The following is a 16,915-nucleotide window of genomic DNA, read 5'->3' as shown; positions in this document are numbered from 1 at the left end:
AATATAAGTTAAAGTTGTAGAATTATAAATATTTCTATTAGACGATATGGGGTGACTGATGCTACATATGGATATTAGAGATATGGGGTGACTGATGCTGCCAGATTTTATGTTCCATCTTTCTATGGGATTTTCTATTAAGTCTAATCCCTTAATGTGAGGAAGATTGACATCTAGATGACTTGTTAATAGTTGTGTGCTAGCTACTTGCTGCATTCCCTTAAGTTAAAGAGTGACAACTTTAGGGTTTATCGGGTTAGTAGGATTTGCCAAGGTAGGGTTGCTTGTAACCTTATACCTCATTAAATATCCCCCCTTGTACATTCAATCAATCTATGAAAAATACATTCAAACAAACTTAAAATTTCCACAATTTCAATATATGTAAAACCATTACTATTACATACCTTTTGAAGTCTTCTATTTCTTCACAATTGCCTAAGATATACCAATATACCACTTCTATATCTTCCCTCGAAAGCTCAACCAATACATGAGCTCCAAATGGACGTGCTTTTTATGCAAACACTGAGAGCAACACATTGGGATCACCACCGTCATCGTTTCGTTCTGGTCAAGTGAATGGAGTCTCAACATCACACAAATACATTGAGCAAAAAGTTAAGGACTCGTATGCCAAGTGTGCTTCCACAATAGAGCCTTCAGGGCGAGCTTTGTTACGTATAGATTTCTTGTACGAGCCAAACAATCTAGTAAATGAACAATTATCAGTATGTAGAAAGACACACTTAATGCAATTAAAGTAAACCTGATAGCATTTTACCTTTCTACAAGATACATCCACCGGTATCCGACTGGTCCTGCCAATTTTGCTTCACGTGGTAAGTGCACTGTTAAGTGAACCATGGGAACAAAGAATGTAGGTGGGAATATTTTCTCTAGTTTGCACAATATGAGGATAATGTCTTCTTCCAACTTATCAAGATCAGAAACAATTAGTGTCTTTGCACATATTTGTTGGAAGAAACTTGACAGCTCAACAAGTGGGCCATATATCTGCTTTTTCAAATGTTTTCTAACTCTCACTGGAAGTACACGTTGCATCAACATATGACAATCATGGCTCTTCAAACATAACACATTCCCTTCATCCACACTCACTTTATGGGATATATTTGCTGCATAACCACCTGAAAATTTAATTGATTCCAACTAGTTACGCTCAGATGACTTGAATACATATTGAGCCAAGTGCTTATCCAATATGTTACGTGCATTTAGTTTCAAATGCAAACTTTCCCTAATATTCATGTCTTGTAAATCCATCCTCGCCTTGAGGGTATCCTTTGACTTCCCCGTATTCAGCAATGTCCCGATCAAATAATCAAATATATTCTTCTCAATATGCATAACGTCAAGATTATGCCTAATCTTTAATTTGGACCAGTATTCCAACTCGAAAAAAATACTCTTCCTTGTCCAATTTAATTCTTCAACATTCCGTTTCCTCTTCCTATCTTTATTGCTATCATGTTTACCAAACTTATGGGGTACAAGGTAATTAAATTGATCAAGTATATCATTGCCTGAGAATTCTCGTGGACGATGTCTCATCTCTCGACGACCATTAAATAGTTGAGTATTTTTGCGCCATGAATGATTCATAGGTAAATAGTGACAATGTCCAATATGACAATACTTACTTCTCAACTTGGTTACGATCCATCCTCATTGCACACTGGACATGCCAATTTATTGTGAGTGCTCCAACTTGATAAATTTCTATAAGCGGGAAAATCATTAATCGTCCACATAACAGTTCCACGCAAATTAAATGTACTCCCAGTCATCTTATCATGAGTTTGAAAGCCATTTTCCCACAATTTGCTAAGCTCATCAACTAATGGGCGTAAATACACATCAATCTCATTTATAGGTGCTTTTGGCCCAGGAATTAACAAGGTTAAAAAAGAGAATGGTTTTTTCATGCATTTCCAAGGGGGCAAATTATATGGAAATATAACAACTGGCCACATATTGTACGGCTTACTTATATTTGAAAATAGAGTAAACCCGTCACCTGCAAGGCCCAATCTGACATTTCTTGGGTCTTGAATAAAATCAGGGTACATTTGGTCAAATTCTTTCCATGTGATAGAGTCTACTGGATGTCTCATTGTGTTCAGATCATTAACTCTTTTTTTCTTATGCCACCTCATATCTTCACTCGTATATCTCGACATGAACAACCTTGGTAGCCTGGGTTTAAGTGGAAAATATCGTAACACTTTTCTTGGAACCTTTTTTCTTTGCTCATAATGACTATCTTTATACTTTGGCTCATTACAAACTGGACATCTATCTTTCTTTTCATGTTCTTTATAGAACAAGATACAATCATAATAGCAAACACGTATATTCTCACACCCTAATCCAAGACCTTTCAATATCTTCTTGCACTCACAGAATGATTCGAGAACACTGTTTGGTTTGGGACACATCTTCTTCATCATTGCTAGCATCATATCAATGACCTTGTTTGTCAGGTGATTATCAACTTTGTTGTGAATTAACTCCACAACATAAAACAAAACTGTATATTGATTGCATCCAGGGTATAGTTCATTTTGAGCTTTACGAAGCAACATATCATAAGAATCAACATCTACCCTAAGAGCATTGGTCATATCTCCGCCCCGCATGGTATCTTGGACCCCTATTGTATCTTGATCATCATCATCATCATCATCATCATCATGATGCATTCTTCCAAATGCATGATCCATCATATTAAACATGTTGACATTAGAATTATTGATCGACTCATTGTTCGTAGACATTGAAGACTCTTTTTGCACTTGATTAATATGCTCACCATGATTTATCCATACATCATAATTCATATCTATACCAAAATTCAATAAATGGAGATGAACATCTTCAACTGGGTGAAAAAATCTGTTATGACAAACTCTACAAGGACATAATATCTGATTATTCTGGTTCACATGGTGACAAGCAGTGTCAATGAATGATTGGACTCCTTCTCTATACTCGGAACTAAGGCGATTCCGACAACGAATCCATTGTCTATCCATAACTTCATATCACTTCAATACTAGTATTGGGCGCAAACTTTGATATATTCTAATGGGTTGCCATAAAAATTTTAAAAAATTTGTTAAGATAGGCATATAATATAGCAAAGATGAATGTCAATAAAACAAAGAAAGCAAAGATAGGCATACAATATAGCAAAGATGAATTTCATATAACTGGAAATTCAAGATTAGGAAGATGCTAAAACAAGGAAAGCAGACCATTAAGCATTCGCACCCATCTAACTACAATTTTTTTTTCTAAAAAAAGCATGTCATTTAAGTATTCACACCCACATTGTAAACCCTAATTTAGAAATATATATCAACTGTAAGACTAAGTCCTGACTCCTCATCCAAAAGAAACTCTTAAGTTGTTCTCGGTCAATAGTTCTATGTTGGATAGATTTTATATTTTTGAATATTTGTTTTTCAAAGATTATTGTGATTAGCTTCCACCGTTTAATCTGGTGGTGATTTTGAATTTTGAATTGTAGCTTGTAAATAGGATTTTCAAAACCCTGATGTAATATGTATTGAATTATAAATACATGGCACACTACATTATTAAGGGTATGCAAAACCATTGAGGAAAACCTTGTTCATTGTTTTTAGTTTCCTACGAGTTTCTACTTTTATAATCTTCTGTGATTCTCTAGTTCTTTATGGTATTTAGAGCCCTATAAGTCCAACGACAGAAGATAATTTTTTTTTCTACCCATCATGTCCCAGATTAACCCCCCACTTGCAGTCCCTATTGCAAATATGTCTTCCTACATGATTACTATTGTGAACATCAAACTAGATAGGACTAACTATCTGCTGTGGTTAGCCCATATTCTAGTTGTGATCTTATGGGCTATGTCGATGGCATCATCCTAAAATTTAATTAAACAACAAAAATAGAAAAATCTTCTACCCCAATAACACGAGTGAGATTTCTACTGTTGGGTTTCTTTGCACATACTCATAATGATCTATTCCACCAAAAAAAAATTCCTTACCAGAGGTGGCCAACAGGGCCGACAAACCCAAATCTGAACAAGCTGGTTGTACCCATTCTTCTCCAGTTGATCTTTAACTCTTCATCTTCACCCTGTACACGAGGACAAATAAGTTAGTCTATTATCATGGGAAACTAATTAACAACATATTTGATAGCAATGTCTTGCAGACATGCATTTGATCATTTAATATAAAACAAAATGTTGAGAAATTCCAAAACTTCTACGTTATATTCTCTCATATATGTAGCCTAAAATTGGGGACTCTGCACAAGGTGTTATGCTTAACAGCTTTTTTAGAAAGTGTTTGGTATATTTACAACAGAAAAATCGTTTAAAAACATTAGCAAAACATGTCATGTTTCTCTAAACTAAGAAAAATATATACTATGAACAAGTAGTTTAATATCCTCTCCAAAATATGTGATCCTCCAAATCATGAGATAAAGAAAATGCATCTACCAAACCTTTTCCCTAAACATGGAGAAAGACTTAAATGGAACGGGTTTACTGCCATTTACACATGGAATTGTATTATTGAACACCATGCGACAGTGAACCTGCTTAATGTAAGTTGCTCACAAGGAACCATATCCGCTTGGTGCCACATTGAACCCATTATTAAGTAACAAATCTAACACTTCTTGAAGATTAAAAACACAAAGCACAATCAAAGTCTTTTCAAATCCCATGGCAATAATTCAATAAACATTGATAGATGAAATAAACAAATACAGAGGTCATCCCAAGCATGAAAGCAATTCCACAAACACAGACACATAAACACAAGAACAAGAGCTAAAGAAGAAAGTAACCATTCTTGGAACAATGAAACAAGATATTTCAAATTTTTTGCAAGACACAAAAGAAACTAAACAAGTGTTTCCCTGCATTTCTATAAACTGATGATAATTGTGTTTTCACATAATGCTCTTACAGATTCTATAAGTTCTACTTGAAAAATACTCCACTCTCATCCCCATATTAACTTTAAAAGACAAATGTGTACTTGTGGACATTTTAAGTTTGTTTGAATGTATTTTTCATAGATTGATTGAATGTACAAAGGGGGATATATAATGAGGTAGAAGGTTACAAGCAACCCTACCTTGGCAAATCCTACTAACCCAGTAAACCCTAAAGATGTCACTCTTTAAATTAAGGGAGTTTAGCAAGTAGCTAGCACACAACTATCAACAAGTCATCTAGATGTCAATCTTTCTTAAATTAAGGGATTAGACTTAATAGAGAATCTCATGGAAAGGGGAAACATAAAATATGGCAACATTAGTCACCCCATATCGTCTAATAGTGCTAATTAGCCGACAGAAATCATGCTCCATGTGCGAAATGCTCTCATAAATATCATTTTACATTTCAAGAACATACCATCAAACTCTTTCCCAACAAAGATCATCAACTGGTCAATCCCTCTTACTTAAATAGCACTTGAATAAGAAGATTCTGGTCCATCCCACACTAAGCGAAAAAACCTACTCCATAACAATGCAAAAAAAAAAAGAAAAAAAAAAAAAAAAACCTCTAAGACAATGCACCTAATATCAAGTAAGGACTTATATATAGTACTTCTTAAAAAATAAACTTGCGTTGTGCAGATATTTCAAAAATTTGTTCATCATAACTCGTAAAAATAGATAGAGTATCATTATCAACTTAACTAAAAGGAAAATCGATTCAAGAACTACTAAATATATGACCCTATATCATAAAACCCGCTTTGATTGATTCATCCTTAATACCATCTGGCAAAGGCCATCCTAAGCATGAAAGTAATTCCACAAACACAAACACATAAACACAAGAACAAGAGCTAAATTATCAAATGTAGGAGAAAACAAGAGAGACCCATCTGGGAAAACAGTGAATAACATAGACCCATTTAAGCAAAATTTCAAATTTTCACAGTTGAGACAAATTTACAAGAGAGAAATCAAGAAAAGTGCAGTAATTTCAAGAGACAGAGAGAGATTTGAGTACCTTTTGAGAAGAAATTAGGAGAAATGATAGCTGAGAAACTAGGTCTTCTTAAATCAAAGAGAATAGAGTACGAGAGCAAGCAGTTGAGTTTTGAGGAAGACAAAAGTGCGATGCAGTCACGGCCACCAACAATCCGTCATTGGCAAAGTTGAGAGACTAAGAGACGAAGTGGGGTGAAAGTAGAATAGATGAGTTCTAATTGGGGCTTTGTTTTTATGTTTTTTTTTTTAATTTTTTCCCTCTGCCTTTAGTAAAACAAATGGTGATGAATTGACTTTTCTTACATACCTAGGTCACCTAATCTTAGGTTATGTGAAGAATCCAATCTTTTCGTCACCCAGTGAAAACAATTGGGCAGCAAAATTTGGCGCCAAAAAACTTGTGAGGAATTTAGGCTTGCTATGTGATGAACAACATTCCAAAATTGTTTTGGATCCCACAATAGTATGTATGTGACGCTTTTTTTAAATTCCTCACCTATTATACTAAAATGTGATGAATTTATAGGCGTCACATAAAATGTCATCACCTAATCCATGTTTTCTTGCAGTGGATAGTCACTCCGAAAAAATTACTCATCCATTTTCACAGAAGTACTTTTGGGTTGCATGAAGTCAACACAGATATATTAGATCTTGTACTTCCAATGATTTCCCATTAATAACACAGTTCCAATGGTCCATTAAGTCACTCATCATAAATCGATAAAATGATCAATTCCAGTTATTGGAGAACAATTTTTATTAATTTGGCCTAGTAAACATATAAAAGTAGATGATGAAGATGTGAATGTAATCAGAGCCTCGTTAATCCCTTTAGGTAGTGTAGTACAATGCGATTGTAAGAATCCAGAGTGAGAAAATCATCAAGTGTTTGAGCAGTGCATTGCCTGGTGAAAATCCTGCAAGCCTCATTATACATTCCCTTCTTAAACTTCTCCTTCCTAACCTCTATCCCAATCCTCTCCATTTCTTCCTCCACCATCTCTTCCAAACAGCTTATTCTCAACCCTCACTCCGAGCCTGTCTCTGTCCGACTCCACCCCATACTTGATCCACTGCCAGTTCTGCACCCAGCTTATTTTCGCCGTGGCTGCATCCTCCATGAGGTTGTAGAGTGGCATTGAGCCCGTCCCAGTGAGCCATGTTGTCGCGTACTGGATCCCTACCCGGGTGTTGAGCCGAAGACCTGCTAGGGTTCAGACACACCGAGGCCTATAAAGGAGGTATTATTCTAATATGGTGGATGCATCTTCTCTTCTCATTGATTGATTTGATTAGAGGGTGGCATGTTGTTTGTGAAGATATCCATGCAGGCTGGGATTAGCCCTGGGTGAGCTGCCCATGTTCCATCATGTCCTGCTTTTACCTCTCCAATGCTGCTTCATTTGCTTTTGGATCATCTCTGATTGGAATCTGAGCTACCTGCTCAATTCAAAAATTGGAGAATGAAATTCATTTCATATTTATCATCTCTAATTAACAAGTTCTCAATCTCTCAAGTCATTTATACCCATGTTTTACATGAATATGCAAGAAAAATCCCAATTTTCTTCATGAAGTTTGGGATATGTAGATGTTGACGTATTTACGTTGGTTAAAGTCGAGGTGCTCTCCCAAACAAAACCCGCGCCCATGTAGTTTTAATGAGAATCGCTTGTGTGAAAAAAGAAGTTTCATGTGGTTAGGTGTTAGCGCATCTCTTTACACACAAGTTCGAATATCTTACTAGAAACCAAGTTTGTCCTGAGATGGGTTAGGCGTTAGTCATGGCAGTATGATCCATTTCTTTACACCCAAATTCAAATCCCTGCTTGTAACAATTTTTAATGAGTTTTGGAGTTAGGTTTAATTAATAAAGGCGAAGGCTCTGATAAGACTTTTTGCTTGAGATCGATCATTTTTTTTTTGACAAACGATAGCCGTAGTACTTTGATGAACTACCTATATCATTGGTTATGAACGTTTACTTCGAAAGTTGAAACGGGGAGACACCAAATGGGCAAATAAGTCGTATTAATAACATGTTTTGTGCACTTTTTTGTCTGTTTAGCTTCCATGTAGTTCTATGTTTGTTTAAAAATTGGGGAACGCTCTAATCTATTGCTGTTAATCGGAGAACACTCTAATTGAACAGTAACAGTGGTAGATTAGAACATTTCCCTTCAAAATTTATAACCACTGTTTGTACATATTTTCGAACAGATTTCCCATAAGAATCCTACAATACGCATATTAATCAGACACCTAGTTTGTCATAAAGATAGCAATGAACAAAGAACTTCGTCCAATATGCGTGTATGTGGTGCACAATATTTGTATATGGCTGCTGTTATACCATATATTGGGCCTCGATATTTAGGCTTCATTATTGAGCTCATGATTTATGTAAGAGGAGGAAACCCTTACTCTATAAAATGGATCCTCCCCACCTTCACAAAGGGAAACGAGAGGAGAAAACATATAGAGAGGCACGGAGAGCAAATACTAAGCCTCTTTAGCCTCCATGCATAATGTAACCTTCATCAACACTTAACGACATCAATGTGAACATAGCCTAACTTGAGGTGAACCACGATATATGTTTATGTTCTTGTGCGTTTGTATGATTCACGGTCGGATTTACATTGGTCTAAGATCCGCCGGATTTTGTGCATCAACATTTGGCGCCGTCTGTGGGAAACGACACGAAAAGCTATGTCGGTTCTCTTTCATTTTTTCATCTCACCACTATGAAACCTCACCACAATATCCACCGTGAATCGACACAACCCAAGAACCCAAAAACCTCACTCTTTGGGCTTTTCCAGAAAACCTTCGCACATTCCTCTCTCTCTCTCAATCTCTTTGTCCACCATTACCCGAGAAACCCTAGCGCCGACACGCAAACCCTCTCAGCCTTTATTTCATCATACACATAGCATTTCTACCTTCATCCCTATCCTCCTCATCTCAGATCCGAGACCAATGCGTCATTCAGTCTTCTTTCAGCTTTCGAATCACAGATTCCATCAAGTTTATCCACCTCCGAGTTCTGCATGTCACATCTCCATGCATGTTTGTGTTCTGTGGTAAAAGCCTTGAATAGAGAAAAAGGTGGAGCAGAAACCGAATGGGATGATGGGAAACCTCAGATCCGATAAACTAAAGTGTGGCGGAGCTTTCGAAGATATCATATCCAAGAAGGGAAAAGGCAGCCATGGCGTCCTCTACCGACATGAAGAAAATAGTAGGCGACCTGGACAAGGAGTCATTCGTATCTCTTTTCTCCAAGCTTATTGGGGAGTCCAAGTATCTCCAAAACAACCCACCCGAGCTGATCCCTCAAGAGGACCTAGTCGTCAAGCACGTCATCGATTCCCTGCTTCCCCATAACACCACCACAGGCGGTGGGCCTTTGGTGATTAAACACGTGACCTACTCCCCCAGCGAAGGCAACGTTATTGTGGAGTACCTGAGAACTGTTCCTGGGAAGATCTTGTCATTCGTTGGCTGTCACACGGACGTCGTCACTGCTAATCTCAATGACTGGGAACCTGCGCCGCCGTGGAGCGTCAAGAGCAGGCCAAACAACTCCTCACCCGCTGCCTTAATCTCGGCATCTCTGCTCTCTGCTCTGATATAGCTGCCATTGATGTTGTCGAGCTTGTCGTTAGGGAATTGAAAACCGATCATTTCTTCAACTCTAGCCGTGGATCAGCTCTCACTGCGAAATGGACAGTTGAGATGGAAGCCAGCATCATGGATGGACCCAAAAGACGATGCGGTGCCGCTTCGGGATGAACCACGGTTAAGAATCCCGTTTCACTTGCCCGCCTTGTCATGGACAAATCACCTTACTCCTACCTCGCCTTCTCCAGCGCTGGAGTCATCACATTCACAAACTGGATCCACACTGTACAGGAAAAGCAACGAAGAAGATAAGTTTTCTTCAAACTCATTAACTAGTTTATTATTATTTTGTGTTGGTGGACGCTTTACAGTATGCATATTCTTTAAAATGAGACCACATCATTTCTTTCACACTTATATAGTGTGTCCCCGTTGGTTTGGTTTGCTTTACAATGTTTACTTGTCTACAATCTTCAAGCTTACAATTATTATTATTATTTAATATTTTATTATTGTATCTTTAGTCATTCTATCATAACTTAAGTATTATTACTGTTTGATATTGTCGGCCACTTTCTTTTAAAATAAACATAACTTTAATCATTCCTAAATACTTTATTCATTATTTAAATGTTAGGATGAAACTTTAATCATACGTGAGTATAATATGTACCCACTATCCCACTGTTTGAAAAAAACACACGAGGAAGATAAGAGCATTTTTATATTCCTTTACAGCTCATTGTTCATTATTTTAATATTATGTTGACAAAAAACATCATCACACATATTTTATTATTTTAATCCATTAGACACATGGGAAGGCTGATCACATTCACCTAAAAACCCTCTTTAATTCGTACACCCACTTACATCATTTTGAGTATTATTGTATTATTGCAATGATAATTTACTAGATGTACACCCACTACATCACTTATTATGCCGGGTCACGATTCATACACATCATTACTGCTATCATTATTTTATCGTTATATAAATTGCATTGCTGCCTAAATGAACAGGGTGACATGTTATAATAATATGTTTTACATTATTATTAATGGTTTATCACAGGACTATTTTCCATAACATGTGGCAAGTCTGACCAAATTACACCTTTTATTATTTGAATGTTAGGGTGACATAACTTTGGTGGTTCATGGCACAGACTTTGTTAATCAACATTGTTACGGATGAAGTTATGGATCACTAAGCCACATGCTCATGGTGACAAAGATTTAGTTCGAACGGTGATCTCTTGTCTGACTAGACACCCACTTGCTCGGACACTCGCTTATTTAGACACCTATGTGCCTGGACACCCTTGAGCTCGAACCTTTACTCACGGACCCGACTTGATGACCCTACGTATGGCCTCGACTCAAAGACCCGATCTGCGGATTCAACATATAGATCCAATATGCGAACCTGACAAATGAACCCGAGTCATGTCAAGAATCAACTCATAATGAGCGCACGTTGACGTCGAGTGCATACTCGCAACGAGGAACACCACAAGCAGAGCTGCCTCACAACGAGCAACACCTCCAGTCGAGCAACCGCCTCGCCGACAGCATCGTCTTTAACCGAGCAGCCTCGTAATGTGTACTACCTCTAGCTGATTATTGCTTGACGTTAAGCACTGTCTCATGTCGAGTACCAGTTCTGGACGATATTTACTCACTTCGGCCTGTACATGGATTGGATTTGAAGTCTCCAGTCAAAAGACTCTTTTGACTGAAGACTTGGGGGACTCCTGTTGTACCATATATTGGGCCTCGATATTTGGGCTTCATTATTGAGCCCATGATTTATGTAAGAGGAGGAAACCCTTACTCTATAAAAGGGATCATCCTCACTTTCACAAAGGGAAACGAGAGGAGAAAACATACAGAGAGGCACATAGAGCAAATACTAAGTCTCTCTAGCCTCCATGCATACTGTAACCTTCATCAACATTTAACGACATCAGTGTGGACGTAGCTCAACTTGAGGTGAACCACGACACATCTTTGTGTTCTTGTGCATTTGTGTGATTCATGGCCGGATTTACGTTGGTCCAAGATCCGCCGAATTTTGTGCATCAACAGCTGTAAACTAGACATGTGACATAAATGCTCATAGTTATAGGCACATTAACAAATAATGACGAAGAGTAGCATATCCATGCCACCCATGACGTTCACGCCGTGCCTTTGGTAAGTCCGGATGAGGAGGTCAGAGTAACTCTTCATGAAATGTTGAGTTATGCCAACCAGAACATGGTCTGGCAAGAGGCAGTCGGAGTGTTTCAATAGACTGGAAGGTTTTGACATAGCTGAAAATGTAATCCCATCTTCCACGGTTCAAGCAAACAGAGTGGTCCCTCAGCTTATAGAGGATCTCATCCATTTGAAACACAACTGGAAGTGTTTCAATCAGCGCAGTTACTCTGATGCTTCCTCTCTCTATCCCTGCTATCTTCTCTGCCCTCTTAAACACAGTTCTATATCTTAGCTTCCCTGCAAAACTTATGCAGCTTCTGTCACACTAATATATCATTTGGTCACAATACTAAATAATCCGGCTAATATTCATGCAACTTTTGAATAAAATAAAAATTCCCCGATTCTCATTATGAAGTTTTCTTATAGAAGTTGAGGTTTTAGGCAACGCCATATTGTGGAGAGAAACTTATCTACAAAAATTGTGAGAAATATTTATGTTAATCACGTATTGCCATATATGTTAACTTTTCTCACATAGCAACATGGACTGGCTTGAGATATCATCACAGTGATATTTTCATTACAGAAACTGCTTTTACTTCCCAACACACAGCAAAATATGGAATTCACTTCACCAATGTTTAAATTGCGTCACGTGACATGAAATTCTAATATGATATAACATAAATTTTGGCATACAAATTATATTCTTCCGGCACAAAAACGATTGGTCGAAGCATCTTTAACATGTTTGAACAAATTAATAAGTTATATAATTAGTAATTACTTACCTTGAATTCTTCATTTTAGGGAGATAAAAGAAAGTCCGAATCCAGCACCTTGGGTTTGCCTGAATGTATAAGCTATACTGACCATGAAAGCATTGGCTTCAGAATTGAAAGCATTGATGATCATCTTCCTCTCAACAAGCCCTGTAATCTTCACATTTCGATCCCTCAACGCTTCTGGTACCAGTGCACAAACCTAATTCGCCTCCCTAATGAACTTGGGAGTCGGATCAAACCCCGGCAAAGCCCTCCCTCATTGTACCTCCTCCGAGCCTCATTCCTACACTTCAACGCATACTTGATTTGGTTCTTAGCCTCCCTCTGCAACTCCACCACAAACTGCAAAGCATCCTTGGTCAGAATCCTACCAAACTCTCTATTGAAGAAAGTTGAGGTTCCACCATAAAACCAATTAGCAATATAGGGAGTAACCCAATTTACTTATAAGCTCATGTAAGTCCCATCAATATGGGATCCATTCTCAACACGGCTTTCACGTATGGTGATTTTTGAAGCCTAACATGTGGACAACATAACGGGATGACGTGGAGCGCGTGTGGTCGCTTCGCTTCACATGTGGAACAATCTGCTCTAATATTATGAAATATTAGGATCAGGGAAGCAGGTTAATAAGTTTAGGATCAGGAAGAAATCAAGGAAGAAATCCGGAAGAAATCAACTATCTTGGAGACTACCTTGCTGCCAATTGCACCAACTCATGAACCATCAGTTAGTAGCCTACATGCACCAATTTTATCAATACCAGTTCAGCCTATACTGGAGCCCACATCCCTTTAAAATACATCACCAATTTCTCAGGCACCAATCTCTCAAGAACCAGCGCCCAACATGTCACCCCACTTCAACACGCCTCCGCAATCCCCTATACGATCAGACTTCACTGCCGCTCATGCTTCTCCCTACACATCTCCTGAACATCAAAAATTCTGCAGCCTCAAGACTTGGTTTATGGTTCTGCTTGCCATCCACTTCCCCATGGTTTGACTGCTGTTGTCTCAGATCCTTGGTCATTCGAACCTTCAAGTTACACTCAAGCATCTAAATACCCTCATTGGCAGCAAGCTGTGAAAGAAGAATATGATGCTCTTCTCCAAAATCAAACTTGGTCACTTGTTCCCGCTACAGCACACATGAACATAGTGGGATGTAAATGGGTCTTCCAGGTCAAACGAAAGGCCGATAACTCTATTGAAGGACACAAAGCTCATCTTGTCGCTAAGGGATTCAATTAACAAGAGGGCATTGATTATGACGAGACATTCAGCCTCATTGTCAAACCTAGTAGTATCTGTACTATCCTTGCCTTAGCTGTATCCCAGAATTGTCCTTTGAAACAACTAGATGTCAGCAATGCCTTCATAAATGGCATCTTACAAGAGGAAGTCTATATGAAGCAACCACATGGCTTTGTTGATCTAAGCCGCTCTAATTATGTATGTCATCTCCATAAGGCTTTTTATGGCTTAAAACAAGCCCCTTGCGCTTGGTTCCAAAGCTTGCAATCCTTCTTGCGTGGTCACAGATTTTTCCATAGCAGATCAAATGCCTCTTTGTTTATTAACCACTCATACACATACTCTTTATACGCACTTGTGTATGTCGATGGTTTTATTGTCACAGACTCCACCTCCATGGCTATCCATTAGTTCATTGACAAATTATGTGCTACCTTTGCTAGCCACAAGTTAGGGGAACTCAATGTTTTTCTTGGAATGGAAGTCACATGAACAATCAGCTATCTTACCTTTGCCCAGACACGCTATGCATCAGACTTGTTGAAGAAATTCAAAATGGATCTTTGCAAACCAAGTCCTACTATGTTCCTTTCCTCTATTCTTCTTTCAACTCATGATGGTGATCCAATCTCCGATCCCGAAACACATAAAAGCATGGTTGGTAGACTTCAATATTTGACCTTGTCTCGACCGGATATTGCATTTGCCATTAATCAGGTTTGCCAATATATGCATAATCCCAAGACATTTCTTCTTTAAGCGATCAAACAGATTTATCGGTACATCAAAGGCACTGTAGAGCACGGCCTTCTCTTTCCTTCCTCTCATGACATCTCTCTTCGTGGTTTTTCGGATGCTGACTGGGCGGTGTCCATTGATGATCATTGATGGACTACTGGTGCTTGCATTTTTCTTGGGCCTAATCTTCTCATGTGGACTGCCAAGAACCAATCTACGGTGTCTCGTTCTAGTTCTGAAGCTGAATAGAAAGCCATTGCAACTACAGCTGCTGAGCTTCGATGGTTTTGCTATCTCTTTCGTGAATTAGGCATTCCCATTCACTCACCACCATGCATTTTTGTTGATAACGTGTATGCATTACATATGGCTTCTAATCCAGTGTTTCAAGCTCCCACTCGTCACATCGAAATTGATTACTACTTTGTTCGTGAACTCCTCTCTCAAGGCGTCCTCATCACTCGCTACATATCCTTTCATAACCAGATTGCAGATGTGTTCACCAAAGGTCTCTTGCGCGATCGATTTTCCCATGTAAGCTCAATCTTCACTTTGTTCCATTTTGCTTGAGAGGGGATGATGAGAATAAATCAGCCAATACGAATATCAATCGCACCAAATCAGTCCAGCATTAATATTCATTCCTTCAGTCTTGTAATTATTCGTAGCAATATGATTTCTTATATACCATTTGTAATTCTCTGTAGTCAACACCAGTACATGTATATATATGAAACATCAATACAGCAAAGACTCGTTGAGTCACATTCAAATTCTCTACCTTGATTTCTTCATGATCATAATCCTATTAACTTGCTTCCCTGGTCCTAATCTTATATCCATCGTACCGTCCCCAAATTTCGACCCGATCAGAAACATCATATCCTCCGCCACCACGACTGCTCCTCATGGAGGCTTGTTCAGTGTAGCCACATGTGCCAGTTCCCATCATTTTTTTTCTTTGGCTAGCAAAAACTATGATGTGGTTGTAAGGGGAGTAGTGTAGATATATAGAGGCGTGATCGAAAAGCGGATCAGCATTATCATAATGGGGCGGTGCATGGCATTACGTGCGTAAGGTGAGCAGGTGGTGATTCAAGTTGTGCCTGGAAGAGGAGGAGGATAAGGAGGAGTAGTTTCTTTAAAGTTTGTGCCTGCCTGCCTTGGGGATGGAATCAATTACGATACTGAGGATTGGTGGGTCTTTTGCCACTGTGCTACGGGAAATAATACTGATTTTCACATTGTCATTTTTATTTTCTGCAATTCTTTTTTATTTGGAGATATATGTTTTTTTTTGTCGAAGTTTGAAGATTTATGATTGAAGGCTTGAAGCTAATCAGCTTTAACGATGGAAAATAATTTCAGCACACTTTTTTGTTTCTATGCACACACCATCTTAATATTAACTCTATGTTTTAAAATTTTTAATTTGTTCAATCAAATTGCTAAAATATATCCTTATTTAGTTATAATATTTCAATTGGCTCACAGATATTGTCAACTGAAAATCTATTTAAAAAATTCCACAATCATGTCATTACATGCATGTACAATTCACTCTGAAGACTAATTGATTCGAATTATTGATTTAGTACAAGTGGAACAAGTTTATTTTTACTTGTCAAAATGGAGATATTGTGATTGACATTAATCAAACCTGTTTGCTATTAGTGTTTGTGAGACTTAGCCTATATAATGTGCAAACGATGAGTAACCAAACCATGCTAACTCTTGCATTAACCTGTTTGCTAACTCTTGTAGATGGCGTTTTATTGCAGTGTGTTAGTGGCAAAATACAATTATGTTTATGCAAGTTTGATTTCCACCATTTCCCTTCCCTCCCCAACCCCCAAAACAACTAACTGCTTAATACACTAATGTTAACGCTTTACTTAAAAGAACATGCTAACTCTCTATCAATTACCACTTGATAATACGGTTTATGATTTGCCTTTTCACTTATATATGAGATATTTTAGATTGAATCTTATGAAAAATGAGGTCAAAATCAATTTATTTTCTCACCTCATACCAGAAATATATCTTTCTATAAAGAAAAAAAGGGTGTGCTATCCATATACTCATTTATACTTCTTACACACCCTTATTAATTTATGTCATTTAATTTTCTTCAATTTATATGATCTGACCTCTAAAAATAAAAAACCCTATTTCGGGTTCGAGCAGTATCATCTTACAGTGACTAACATTGTCACATCCGTTCATGCACGTGCCATGTGTTTGGGCT

The 16,915-nt window shown here is 38.0% G+C and overlaps 1 pseudogene; it reads right to left on the bottom strand.

Moving 5' to 3' along the window:
* Positions 1 to 6,856: 6,856 nt before the first annotated feature.
* LOC114820931 (malate synthase, glyoxysomal-like) lies at positions 6,857 to 15,613 on the bottom strand (annotated as a pseudogene).
* Between the last annotated feature and the right edge of the window lie 1,302 nt (positions 15,614 to 16,915).

Source organism: Malus domestica, chromosome 14 (genome assembly GCF_042453785.1).
Source record: "Malus domestica chromosome 14, GDT2T_hap1".
NCBI lineage: Eukaryota > Viridiplantae > Streptophyta > Magnoliopsida > Rosales > Rosaceae > Malus > Malus domestica.
Note: the sequence above shows the minus strand (reverse complement) of the source record. Positions and strands in the feature narration are given on the sequence as shown.